We start from the raw sequence: 13714 nt of genomic DNA, 5'->3' as shown, positions 1-13714 counted from the left end.
AATATTTGTGCAGTTTCTACCAGATGGTACTTCATTATAGATAAATGCATCATCTGCAAAACGCCTGATTTTACTGTTAGTCTTGAATATACAACATGAACAGCCAAGGTCCCAACACACTTCCCTGGGCCATACCTGAACTTACTTCTACATCTAATGATGACTCTCCATCCAATATAACATGCTGCTTCCTCCCTACCATAAAGTCCTCAATCCAGTCAAAAATTTCACTTGATACCCCAATGATCATACTTTTGACAATAAGCGGAGACATGGTACTGAGTCAAATGCTTTTCGGAAATCAAGAAATGTTGCGTATACCTGACTGCCTTGATTCGAAGCTTTCAGTATGTCACGTTAGGAAAGTGTGAGTTGAGTTTCACATGATCGATGTTTCCATAGTCCATGCTGGGTGGCACTGAGGAGGTCATTGTGTTCAAGATACTTCATTATATTTGAGCTCAGAATATGTTTTAAGCTTTCTACAACAAATCGATGTTAAGGACACTGAACGGTAGTTTTGTGGATCACTTCTATCTTTCTTGTAGACAGGTATGACGCGTGCTTTTTCCCAAGAACTGGGCACGGCTTTTTGTTTGAGGGATTTACCCGATACGTGTCTGCTCGCTAAGGCCGTCCGGCCAAAAGCCACTTGAAAAACACAAAAAGCTGCGCTCAAAAAGACAAGAGACTTTTTTTTTCAGCCACAGGCTGATTCTCTTTATCGCTGATTTCCTTGGAAGTACTTTTGTATTATATTGTTATATGGTTCTTGAGTACAAAAAAAGAAACTTACATGTATTAAAATAACCGTACTCACGAAAGATAGAATCTTACTGAAATTTACAAGAAACCTAAGTCCTTTACCAAAAGTAATATTTCACAGTGAATTTAGAAATGGCAGGTTAAATGGGAATAACTGGGCTAGACTGTGCAAAGTTACGATTATGTGGGGGAGTTATTCGTCCACCTAAGCCTGGTATTGAGGAGAGACGAATTTGTTGTAAGGCTGAATGCCAGCGGGCCCAGGTCTCAGGGCGGATCGCGTGTGTTAATTTGTGAATCATCATGTTTAACTCTGAACTATTTTGAGCTGTTGATTATTTCGCGTATTGTGATCACGAAATGGACTTAGTTTTCGCGAGTCTTCGAAGGCTATTTAGTCTGAGAATTTTGCTTCCATTGTCGTAACGCCCTCAACGTAACTATACTGCATTTGACAAGGATATTTTCTGTCTACATTTTAATTGAATACCGTAGGATCACTTCCCGTTTATTTGATGTTTCCTATCTAGAATAAACATTATTCAACATAATTCTCTGTCGTCTATATCAATTACAGACGTTAGAACAGAACCCTTGTTACGAAAATAATCGTTTAACTTTTAATTTGAATTTCTATGTATTTTATTAATTCGCAATTCTAGCCAGTGCGTTGACTATCTGATGCAGGATTACAGCTGAAGGTTATTACACTACTGGCCATTAAAATTGCTACACCAAGAAGAAATACAGATGATAAACGGGTATTCATTGGACAAATATATTATACTAGAACTGACATGTGATAACATTTTCACGCAATTTGGGTGCATACATCCTGAGAAATCAGTACCCAAAACAACCACCTCTGGCCGTAATAATGGCCTTGATACGCCTGGGCAGTGAGTCAAACAGAGCTTGGATGGCGTGTATAGGTACAGCTGCCCATGCAGCTTCAGCACGATACCACAGTTCATCAAAGGTAGTGACTGGCGTATTGTGACGAGCCAGTTGCTCGGCCACCATTGACCAGACGTTTTCAATTGGTCATAGATCTGGAGAATGTGTTGGATAGGGCAGCAGGCGAGCATTTTCTGTATCCAGAAAGGCCGCTACAGGACCTGCAGCATGCGGTCGTGCATTATCCTGCTGAAACGTGAGGCTTTCGCAGGGATCGAATGAAGGGTAGAGCCACGGGTCGTAACACATCTGAAATGTAACGTCCACTGTTCAAAGTGCCGTCAATGAGAACAAGAGGTGACCGAGACATGTAACCAATAGCACCCCATACCATCATGCCGGGTAATACGCCAGTATGGCGATGACGAATATACGCTTCCAATGTGCGTTCACTGCTATGTCGCCAAGCACGGATGTGACCATCACGATGCTGTAAACAGAACCTGGATTCATTCGAAAAAATGACGTTCTGCCATTCATGCACCCAGGTTCGTCGTTGAGTACACCATCGCAGGCGCTCCTGTCTGTGATGCAGCGTCAAGGGTAACCGCGGCCATGGTCTCCGAGCTGATAGTCCATGCTGCTGCAAATGTCGTCGAACTGTTCGTGCAGCTGGTTGTCGTCTTGCAAACGTCCCCATCTGTTGACTCGGAATCGAGACGTGGCTGTACGATCCGTTACAGCCATGCGGATAAGATGCCAGTCATCTCGACAGCTAATGATACGACGTCGTTGGAATCCAGCAGGGCGTTCCGTATTACCCTCCTGATTCCATATTCTGCTAACAGTCATTGGATCTCGACCAACGCGAGCAGCAATGTCGCGATACGATAAACCGCAATCGCGATAGGCTACAATCCAACCTTTATCAAAGTCGGAAATGTGATGGTACGCATTTCTCCTCCTTACACGAGGCATCACAACAACGTTTCACAAGGCAACGCCGGTCAACTGCTGTTTTTGTATGAGTAATCGGTTAGAAACTTTCCTCATGTCAGCACGTTGTAGGTGTTGCCACCGGCGCCAACCTTGTGTGAATGCTCTGAAAAGCTAATTATTTGCATATCACAGCATCTTCTTCATGTCGGTTAAATTTCGCGTCTGTAGCTCGTCATCTTCGTGGTGTAGCAATTTTAATGGCCAGTAGTGTATTTGCAGCGCACTAGCTGCGGCTCATGAAAGCAGACGTGCGCGGCTCGGCCATATGATTACATCAAGCTATTCTTTTTAAACAGAGCCGTGCGTTGCCCTAGTGGCTGAGGTATAAGCAATATCAGGCAAAGTGGCAACTGTCCTGCTCAACTTTCAGTTTCCTTTTTTTTCAGTATCTTGCCCTTTCTGGCTTGTCATTCTCAACTTCCATGGTATACCGACTATTGAAAACTCAAAAATACTGTCGGCTTTTTGTTGACAACAGATACAACTATAATGTGAATGTGCACCTTTACGTAATGGTTATTCCGTGCTGGCAGACAGTCCACAAGCTCATCCGCGTGCATAGGCCGGCGAACAAGCAGCTAAAAAGTATACTGGGTTAAAAGATCTTTCAATTTCTGCAATTCCGAGCCATGTTAGAGACGTTGCGCCGTGCCTCCAGCACTAGGCTCCCAACCTCTTCGGGTTTGAAGAGTAATTCTATCGTTTGCATGAACCGCCAAAATCTCTCCTCGATATGCTGTTTTCCCTCTGGCAGAATTCCTCCCTCAACCACTTCTATGAAGGGATTTCAGAAAGTAAGCAACATGTCTTGTCCCGCGCTAAACCCGGTATTACACTATCATATTTCTTAGTTAAAGCTGATCTGCCAAATATTTATGTCAAAGAAATTTGACAGTCTAATAGCGAACTTTGACAAATCTCGCCTTTCGTCAAAGAAATAAGAACAAGTCTAGAGCCTCCGGATAGATTTGCCGTAAAAGTCGTTCGTCTTTGATTTACTGGAATGTGGAATGTAACCGTTTGGAGCTTGGCATCGCTACAGCCATCTGACGTCTCGGTAGAGTGGTTGTAAACAGGGCCTCCAAGGTTGGTTGGCGTGTTCCTTCGACTCTTTTCAGTAACGTTGCTTCGACTGCGGTGGGGGGTGAACAAGGGGCACAATACATGCTATTGATCGTGTGGTACCGGCCGGGGTGGCCGAGCTGTTCTAGGCGCTACAGTCTGGAACCGCGCGACCGCTACGGTCGCAGGTTCGAATCCTGCCTCGGGCATGGATGTGTGTGATGTCCTTAGGTTAGTTAACTTTGAGTAGTTCTAAGTTCTAGGGGAGTCCCATAGTGCTCAGAGCCATTTGAACCACTTGATCGTGTGGTGATGGCAAGTGAAATATGCTGCAGGCGACTTCAAATCCACAATCATAGCTGCAGCCATCACCTCTATTTCTGGAATTATCCAGGCAGTTTTACAGCATGCCTGAACAGCATTCCACACTCTAAAATAAGTTTTTTTCTTAACTTTCCGTTCTACGTTCTACATTTTTAAACTCTGAATGACACCAGTTAGAAAGCGCTTAATCTATTTCGTACTTTTTATTAACTTTGTAGCTCTTGAAACACTAATTCAGTTAGTTAAATTATTCAAAAATAAAAATAGTCTTATAGTGTACTAAACATTTATTTACTTTCAGATGCTCCTTCTTTAGTGCTTTATAAATCGGGTCACACGTTTCTGCAATTATTTTGGTTAATGTGCACTGTGGCATTCGAATGCTGCATTGTGAACTAGAGTAGCTCTCTACTGCACCAAGAAATCTCAATGTCACCGTGAGCGTGTCTTCTGCACATACAGCATTTCTGAAGTGAGTATTCTGTTTTGTAATATCATAAGCCACTTTACTGAGCAAGCTCTGAATTGCACGCTCAGCCATTCGTAAGTAATTTATATTTTTCTTTGTCAAAGAAATATGATAGCGTAATTCCGACATAAGACTACTGCCGGCCGGTGTGGCCGAGCGGTTCTAGGTGCTTCAGTCTGGAACCGCGCGACCGCTACGGTCGCAGGTTCGAATCCTGCCTCGGGCATTGATATGTATGATGTCCTTAGGTTAGTTAGGTTTAAGTATTTCTAAGTTCTAGGGGACTGATGACCTCAGATATTAAGCCCCTTAGTTCTCAGAGCCATTTGATTTGAGCGTAAGACTACTGCGCAATGGGAGTGGCGCATTCTCCAAAGTCGGTCCACGTTCCGGGTCTCCTGCAGGCACAGTTCAGCTGCGGTGCAGAGAAGTGCACCACGGTGTGCGAATGTAACTGCGCAGCAACTGGAAACATATTTCGCATATGAAGTACGCAGGACTGTACGATCCTTCTGCGCAAAAAGTCTTAATTGCTAACAGACTCACCGTGAAATTCTGGCCGTGTATGCAGCGAATGCTATGTTACGTCAAGACGTAATGATATGATGCCAACAATTCGATCAAGTCGACAAAGAGGTGGACGATTGTGATCGGGAAATCCAGATCTTGCACCATTTGATTTCCACCATTTCGGCAAGCTGAAAGAACATGTGGGAGGAAAAGGATTTCCCAACGCTGAGGACCTTCACACAACAGTTCTCGAAGGGCTCTGTGACCAGGAGCAGATTTCTGTCGTCGAGGAATTGAACGATTGGTAGAACGGTTCGACCGCTGCTTGCAGAGACTTGGTGACTATGTTGAAAAATATTGCCATGTGCCTGTGCCACTCTCAACTACAATGTAGCTTTCAATAAAATTTACTTGGTCTACCATACTAATGTGTAACTCGCATTTGAAGTCCCCTCGTACATGTTACCAAGGTCAGAAGCAGTGGTTATGGAAGTGGACTTGAATGCTATTGAAATGCCTGTCTGGCCATGCCAATGTAGGATTTACATGCTTTTCCTACATCATTTGCCGTAAGATGGGGTAATACCGAAACGAATTTTAATATTCTTTAGCTTTGGAAAGACTATTAAATTCATGTGTCAAAAATCGCGAGATATTTGTGATGACACTGGAGAATAATATGATGAAAGTACATGTACTAAAAATAATGTTGAAGTAACTAGATCGTAGCAAATAAAACTGTCCGATGTTGCCCCGAATGATGGGGTAATTTGGGAAATTCATTGATTAACATCCAATATTCCATATTTCTCTCTCTAATCGGGTAATTTCGAACACAATGTATCTTTTTAAAAAAGATGCACGCTTTGAAATTTTTTTACATCTTTAGAAAATGATTTACATATCGTTACAAAATATTTGACTCATAATTAGAAAAAAGTGGTACACATATATAGAAAATATTTAATTAATGATGACAACCCACTCATACCATAAATCGTTGCCAGTGAATAAAACTTCCTCCTTTTTCTTCTCTAAGAGTCGACAACACCCTTAGTTTGGTGTTTGTCTACATCATCTGGAATCTCATGAAAAATGAACACCGATTTTCTGCCTTGATATGGACGCAGAAATCTGAATTCCACTTCTGTTGTACCCACTTCTGTTACGATTTCAATAAACTGCCGATGTAGTTGCGCCCTTACAATCATGTGTGGATAATCAACAAGAACAAAGCCTTCATTTCTAGAATAGCTTCCTTTCTTCTGCCCCTTTCTTCACCACGTATTAAATCATTATTCACAGGCATTTCAGGCACTGATTCAACATTACCTCTGCTGCTCATATCAATGTGCAAAATGGATTTTCCTGGAGCAACATATAATTTTCGCTTTCGTTGGGCATTTGTTTTATTTTTTGCTCCTAATCGAACGTTCTGAAGTATATCTTCAAAGCTCTAAGGTTAAGCATCCAAAGAATTTTTTTGAGAATTTTATCCATCAGGCGATTTTCTGAGGATGACAAACGGAATTAATTCCACTGTACTTTATTCTCTGTTGTTGAACGTGATGTGTTACATTTCCTTGATGCCTTTCTATACAACAGTTTTTCCTGATCTTAATAAGTCACAGCCGCAAAATACTAACGCGAATTCTTTACAGACGGATGGAAAAACTGATAGAAACCGACCTCGGGGAAGATCAGTTTGGATTCCGTAGAAATATCGCAACACGTGAGGCAATACTGACCTTACGACTTATCTTAGAAGAAATATTAAGGAAAGGCAAACCTACGTTTCTAGCATTTGTAGACTTAGAGAAAGCTTTTGACAATGTTTACTGGAATACTCTCTTTCAAATTCTAAAGGTGGCAGGGGTAAAAAACAGGGAGCGAAAGGCTATTTACAATTTGTACAGCAACCAGATGGCAGTTATAAGAGTCGAGGGACACGAAAGGGAAGCAGTGGTTGGGAAGGGAGGGAGACAGGGTTGTAGCCTCTCCCCGATGTTATTCAATCTGTATATTGAGCAAGCAGTAAAGGAAACAAAAGAAAAATTTGGTGTAGGTATTAAAACCCATGGAGAAGAAATAAAAACTTTGAGGTTTGCCGATGACATTGTAATTCTATCACAGACAGCAAAGGACTTGGAAGAGCAGTTGAACGGAATGGATAGTGTCTTGAAAGGAGGATATAAGACGAACATCAACAAAAGCAAAACGAGGATAATGGAATGTAGTCGAATTAAGTCAGGTGATGCTGAGGGAATTAGATTAGGAAATGAGACACTTAAAGTAGTAAAGGAGTTTTGCTATTTGGGGGGCAAAATAACTGATGATAGTCGAAGTAGAGAGGATATAAAATGTAGACTAGCAATGGCAAGGAAAGCGTTTCTGAAGAAGAGAAATTTGTTAACATCGAGTATAGATTTAAGTGTCAGGAAGTCCTTTCTGAAAGTATTTGTATCTAGTGTAGCCATGTATGGAAGTGAAACATGGACGATAAATAGTTTGGACAAGAAGAGAATAGAAGCTTTCGAAATGTGGTGCTACAGATGAATGCAGAAGATTAGATGGGTAGATCACATTGTTGGAATAATGTAATACATTTATATCGGATATGAGAAAGTTCCAGAACATCGTTCTAGAATAAGTTATATCGAGTATGTTCGAGAAGTATCGATTGTGGTGACAGCTATGTTTGTGTATATATGCGTGAGTGATGAGGCGCAATAGACAGTCTTCGTGTGTCTTTTGTCGACCGCTGCTAAAACCATGCTGCTCTCCTCAGCCACGCTCTGCTACCATGTTTTGTTTTACGTTCATTTGTTCTATAACCAAACCTTCTTGACAACAGTATGACAACAAAATCTTTAATGTTTGCATATTGGTTACTGGAGAATAAATATCCTCAACGACTTCTTTTTGTTGAGGATATTTATTCTCCAGTAACCCATATGCAAACATTAAAGATTTTGTTGTCATACTGTTGTCAAGAAGGTTTGGTTATAGAACAAATGAACGTAAAACAAAACACACATAACTAATGAGGAGGTATTGAATAGAATCGGGGAGAAGAGAAGTTTGTGGCACAACTTGACAAGAAGAAGGGACCGGTTGGTAGGACATGTTCTGAGGCATCAGGGGATCACAAATTTAGCATTGGAGGGCAGTGTGGAGGGTAAAAATGGTAGAGGGAGACCAAGAGATGAATACACCAAGCAGATTCAGAAGGATGTAGGTTGCAGTAGGTACTGGGAGATGAAGAAGCTTGCGCAGGATAGAGTAGCATGGAGAGCTGCATCAAACCAGTCTCAGGAATGAAGACCACAACAACAACAACAGTAGAAACCGCTATTTCGAGATTTTGAGACCGTAATTACACTTCAGAAGAACATCCTTTTATGAGTCGGTGGTATTATCTGATGTGTCCCCTAAACGTATGTAGATATCTGTAACTAGTTTGTTGGAAGTTAGTGCACTTGAGAAACGCTGACAAACTACATTCACATTTCTTCTTAATGTTTAAATAAGTAAAGTATAAGAAAATTACGCTTACGACTTACTTCTCTGATAGTACAATGACGTAAATATTCGCATAAAGATAACTAACTGTTATTGTATACTGCACTGAAAACTGCTAACTCCAAAATCTCAACTTCAAAGTACAACAATTTATGTTAGAATCTGCTTGACAGTACGTAAGTTGTAAACGGCAAAGCGCGCGCGTAACAGTTTGCATTCAGTGATACTAACGTAAGAAGAGAAATACAGTGCTGTTTCTATCCCCTTGTCCAGTATTTACTCGTTTTACTGTACAGTGAGTGACGTATGGAGTCTTTCAAATGGACACCGCTTCATCCTTCCTCAGCCGTGTACAATGCGAGGTTGTAGTCTTCCTCTAATGACTTCGTCATCGACGGGACAACAGACCATAATTTTCTACGAATTTTATTTGAACATGTTACAGCCAAAGTAATTTACTTACTGAGTTACGTTTTAGCACTGACTTCACACTTAGTTCTTTTGTTGTGTTATTTGAGTTTTATCTGAGAAACTGCATCTTCTTATTTCTTCTGCTTGAATTTTGTTCTTGCTGGCATTGTGAACGGTCCGCTAATAAAAAGCATAGAGTAATCTTGAAACTGTCATACTTTATAAAATCTACTCCCTTTTTATGTTTTGCTATATAAGATTTTTGTTACTTTCCAGCTTAAATGACGCAGCCTCCGAAATATTTGGAGTGAGAGTCTTGTTTATTTAGAAGAGTTTGTGATCCTACCAATGTTTTATACTAAATGTCATTTGGATTTTTCCATTTAGATGTTTATATTATAATCTGCACATCGTTTGTACAACTGATGTACATCTCTTTGTAGGTTGGGTTTCTTGTCAAACTACTTGATGATCAGGGAATTACGTGTTATTTCATGAAAGAATGAACATAGATTTAGTCTCACTTGATATATGTAAGATTCTGGATAACTGTCTTGCACAGAAATTAAGAATTTTGCCGATGTCCAGTTCTTCTTTCGTTGAAAGTGTCAGATATATGCTGAAAACTGTAACAAAAAGTCATTTAGCTACGTTTGTCACCGTGAAACTACGAGGGTCACTCCAAAAGAAATGCACACTATTTTTGTAAAAATACGGTTTTCATTCTGCATGTGTGAAAGTTTTACGGTGTGTACACACATCCTTCCCGCTTGTTTTCAAACTTAGCTCAACCTGTTCCCGTCAGTGGCGCCTCACAGCATGTCTTCAAGATGGCTCCTAAACTTGACGTTCGCCAGAAGCAACGTGCTCTCATAGAATTCCTGTGGTGTGAAAACGAGACAGTGGGAAACATCCACAAGAGGTTGAAAAAGGTGTATGGAGATGCTGCTGTCGATCGCAGTACAGTTAGTCGGTGGACAAGCAGCTTACGTGATGAAAGTGGGCACGGCAGTATAGAGAATAGTCCTCGCAGCGGCAGGCCTCGATCTGCACACACTCCAGACAATGTTCAGAGTTAACGAATTGGTGACTGCTGAAAGACGCATCACAGTGAGCGAATTGTCACGCTACGTTGGGATAGGGGAAGCAAGTGTTTGCAGAATACTGAAAGTGTTGGCGTTAAAAAGGGTTTGTGCCGGGTGGGTTCCCAGGATGTTGACAGTGGCTCATAAAGAAACTAGAAAAACGGTACGCAGCGAACTTTTGGAACAGTACGAGAATGGTTGAGATGAATTTCTTGGAAGAATTGTGACAGGTGATGAAATAGGGTTCCACCATTTTTCACCAGAGACGAAGAGGCAATCATGGAGTGGCATCATGCAAATTCACCTAAGGAAAAAAAAATCAAAAGCGCACTTTCTGCTGGAAAAGTTATGGCTACGGTGTTTTTCGATTCCGAAGGACTCTTGCTTGTGGACATCATGCCAAGTGGAACCACCATAAATTCTGACGCATATGTGACGACACTGAAGAAACTTCAAGCCCGACTGAGTCGTTTTCGACCACATCGGCAAAAGCAGGATGTTTTGCTGTTGCACGACAATGCACGGCCACATGTCAGTCAAAAAACATGGAAGCGATCACAAAACTCGGATGGACAACACTGAAACACCCGCCTTACAGTCCTGACCTGGCTCCATGTGACTATCATCTCTTTGGGAAACTGAAAGACTCTCTTCGTGGAACAAGGTTTGAAGATGATGACTCCCTTGTACACGCTGCCAAACAGTGGCTCCAACAGGTTGGTCCAGAATTTTACCCCGCAGGTATACAGGCGCTGGTTCCAAGATGGCTTAAGGCAGTTGAGAGAGATGAAATTATGTGGAGAAATGAAAATATTGTTCCTAAAGGCTGTATCTACACACTGTAAAACTTTCAGAGATGTAGAATAAAAGATGGATTTTTAAAAAAAGTAGCGTGCATTTCTGTTGGAGTGACCCTCGTATATGAAACGTTGTTCTGAATTAATTGTGATTAATGCACAATAAGTGTGAAACAAAGTACAGGCTTATAGCTGAAGAGATCCTGAATGAAACGCATTTGTCTGTCAAAATGGGAATTCATGAAGCCATTAACGACTATCGTAGCACAATCTTATCGAAAGACCTCACACAAAACCCAAAGACATTCGGTTCATGTGTAAAGGCCGTCTAAAATCTCTGTCTGAACAGGCCTCGGAATGCCCAACGGCACCGCCGTGTTGTCCTCAGTCAATATGCGTCACTGGATGCGTACGTGAAGAGGGACACAGTCAGCACAACGCTCTCTTGGTCGTTGCGTTTTCGTGACCGGAACCACTCCTGCTCAGTCAAGTAGTTCCTCCAAATAGCACTTCCGGTCAGTTTTATCACAAAATACCTGTTTTTTTCGCAATTAAAGTTTAAAAATCATTCAATTTCAAGATTTGGCTACGTGATCGAAAACGCTCTGTTACTGGCGGAAACTCTGGTGACGTCATAAATTTGGTTTAAGACGAAGATATATTTGTGTTATAGGAGTGTTAGTCGAAGTTACTAGGTTTTTAGCTACTTAGTGAGGGAAAGCCCATTTACAGCTTTTGAGAAACAATGGAAGGGAATTCTGTGAACGCCTATAGGGAAACCTTTCGAAAGCTGACGCGCTGATATGTTTGGAGCAGCGATATGTGCAAGAGTGGGCATTGTCTTCTCTGCTCGCGGCAGCGTCATTGAACTTGGTCAAAACTAAGGAACAGGAGAACGTGTTGCAAGTAGGTCTGTAACTTATATCTATATTGTCGACAATCAGATTCATGTGAAATACATTTTCATAAATTAAGATGAGCTTAACCTCTGAAATGTGCCAGCGTTCATTGTCACTGCAGTCATGAACTGTGACAACAGATTGTAAGATTCCAGGTGCAAATTCTGGTAAGGTCATTATCTTCTTAAAAGTTCGAATCCTTAAACTTTAAAGTGTTACAGGAAAGACGAAAATAGAGTTAGCTAGAATTTATTGTGGCAGTTGTTTCGTTGATAGGATGAATTATATATAGCTTCGCTTTAATTTTAGTCGGAGAAATGGACACCTGAGGGTAAATGCATTTAATTTGCGTACACGCAATTCACTTTTCTGGAAAGCATTGCTAGTGGTGAAGGTACTACCACACGCCCACAGTGCAAGGGGATGTAAGGTTATGAGATTTTGTACGCGGAGAGGTATATAAGCATTTACAACATGCAGGTAACACAAACCTTGGGGACGAGGTATTTGTGAGTGGAAACTAACGTTAGTATCTCAAGCAAACTTAACTTCATCTTTAAATGATGAAACTTTAAACAATAAGGGACTGTTTCCAATTAAATGAAAAGTCTGCGGTACATTAATTAAAAATTCTTGAAGGTGATGCTTGTAAACGGTGACTGCATATGTAAGCGCACGTAACCCACAGCGTGAACTCAACAATACTAATTTCTATGCAGTGTTGTTGAATTTTGTAAACGTGATTTGGTTTTTATACAAGATGTTGAGACGTATACAAGTAAGGTAAAATATTGCCTCGGGACGGATCTGAACAAGGAACCAATGGACAACTGCTTATTAACCATTACAGTTCACCGCTCTGCCAACTTCTTTTATTTTATTTATATAAGCTATTCTTATTTCAGCCTTTCTTCTCCCATTATAGCCCGTCCATACGCTAATTTTTTGCCTTCTTTGACTAACTTCTATGCTTTAGTAATTTTTCTGTTGAAGTAACCGAATAACATAACTGATCTAAAAGAAATGTCCAGGGTGTCATCACCGCTTAGTGTCGTCTTCCTAGACGAAACCGTCTGCCTTGCCGATTCCAACGGCATTTGTAAATTGCTGTGGTTTCTTTTTTTGGCGTCTGATTTCCCCTGACGGTCGGCGAAACTGTTAACGTTAGTCATCTCAGGGTGCCTTGTGTTCACTCCGGTGTGTTCCTGTTTTTTTACCCTGCTGTTTTCCTTCCTGTTCTTTCCTCGGTCGTCAGCTGTAACTTCAGCTTTCCACTTTGCTGAGGAATTCACAACTGCTTTTATGAAAAAGTTTGCGTGTATCGTCCTGTAACGTGGGATTCGTTGAAGTCGATAGTGCTTTGTTTTCAGGTATGTCCAAATGTCCCAAACACTCCGTTCAGTATTGGAGAGAATGTAATATACTGCCTTCCTTTCAACCAATTGACGGCGTTTCTCTTCGCATTAGGGTAAAGGTCAACCTCCGGGAATAACAGATATTAAGGGTGATGGTGTGCGGTGACCACGTTAGAGAAATGCCAAGAAGTTTCAAACAGCTATCCATATTTCATGCGCCGTTCCACATGGAAATCGGTGTTCATCTGTATCTTGCGCGTGACAAGTTCCACAGAGGGACGACTCTGTCAAATGTATCACTTACAATGGCGAACTCGATGGGAATTTTCTATTGGCCACATAACACCACAAGGCCCTCGTACTCGTTGGCAAATATAGATGATGGAAAGTTTTCCATATTATCTTCCAATCGATCCCTTCTATATTGTTCTTGGCATGCGCCATGATCAGATATTTGTACACTAGTTGAACATGTGGCCGCGGCTGCCAAAGTGACCGAAGGCTCCTAGTGATCTGTTTGCTATCGTGTGAAGAGGGGGGAGAGAGGTTGTTGTTGGGAGCACTGCTGCCACACGGTTTACTTTAGATATGAGAGAAACGTTGACTAAGGGCACTAACT

The sequence above is a fragment of the Schistocerca serialis genome, chromosome 1, assembly GCF_023864345.2.
Source record: "Schistocerca serialis cubense isolate TAMUIC-IGC-003099 chromosome 1, iqSchSeri2.2, whole genome shotgun sequence".
NCBI lineage: Eukaryota > Metazoa > Arthropoda > Insecta > Orthoptera > Acrididae > Schistocerca > Schistocerca serialis.
Note: the sequence above shows the minus strand (reverse complement) of the source record.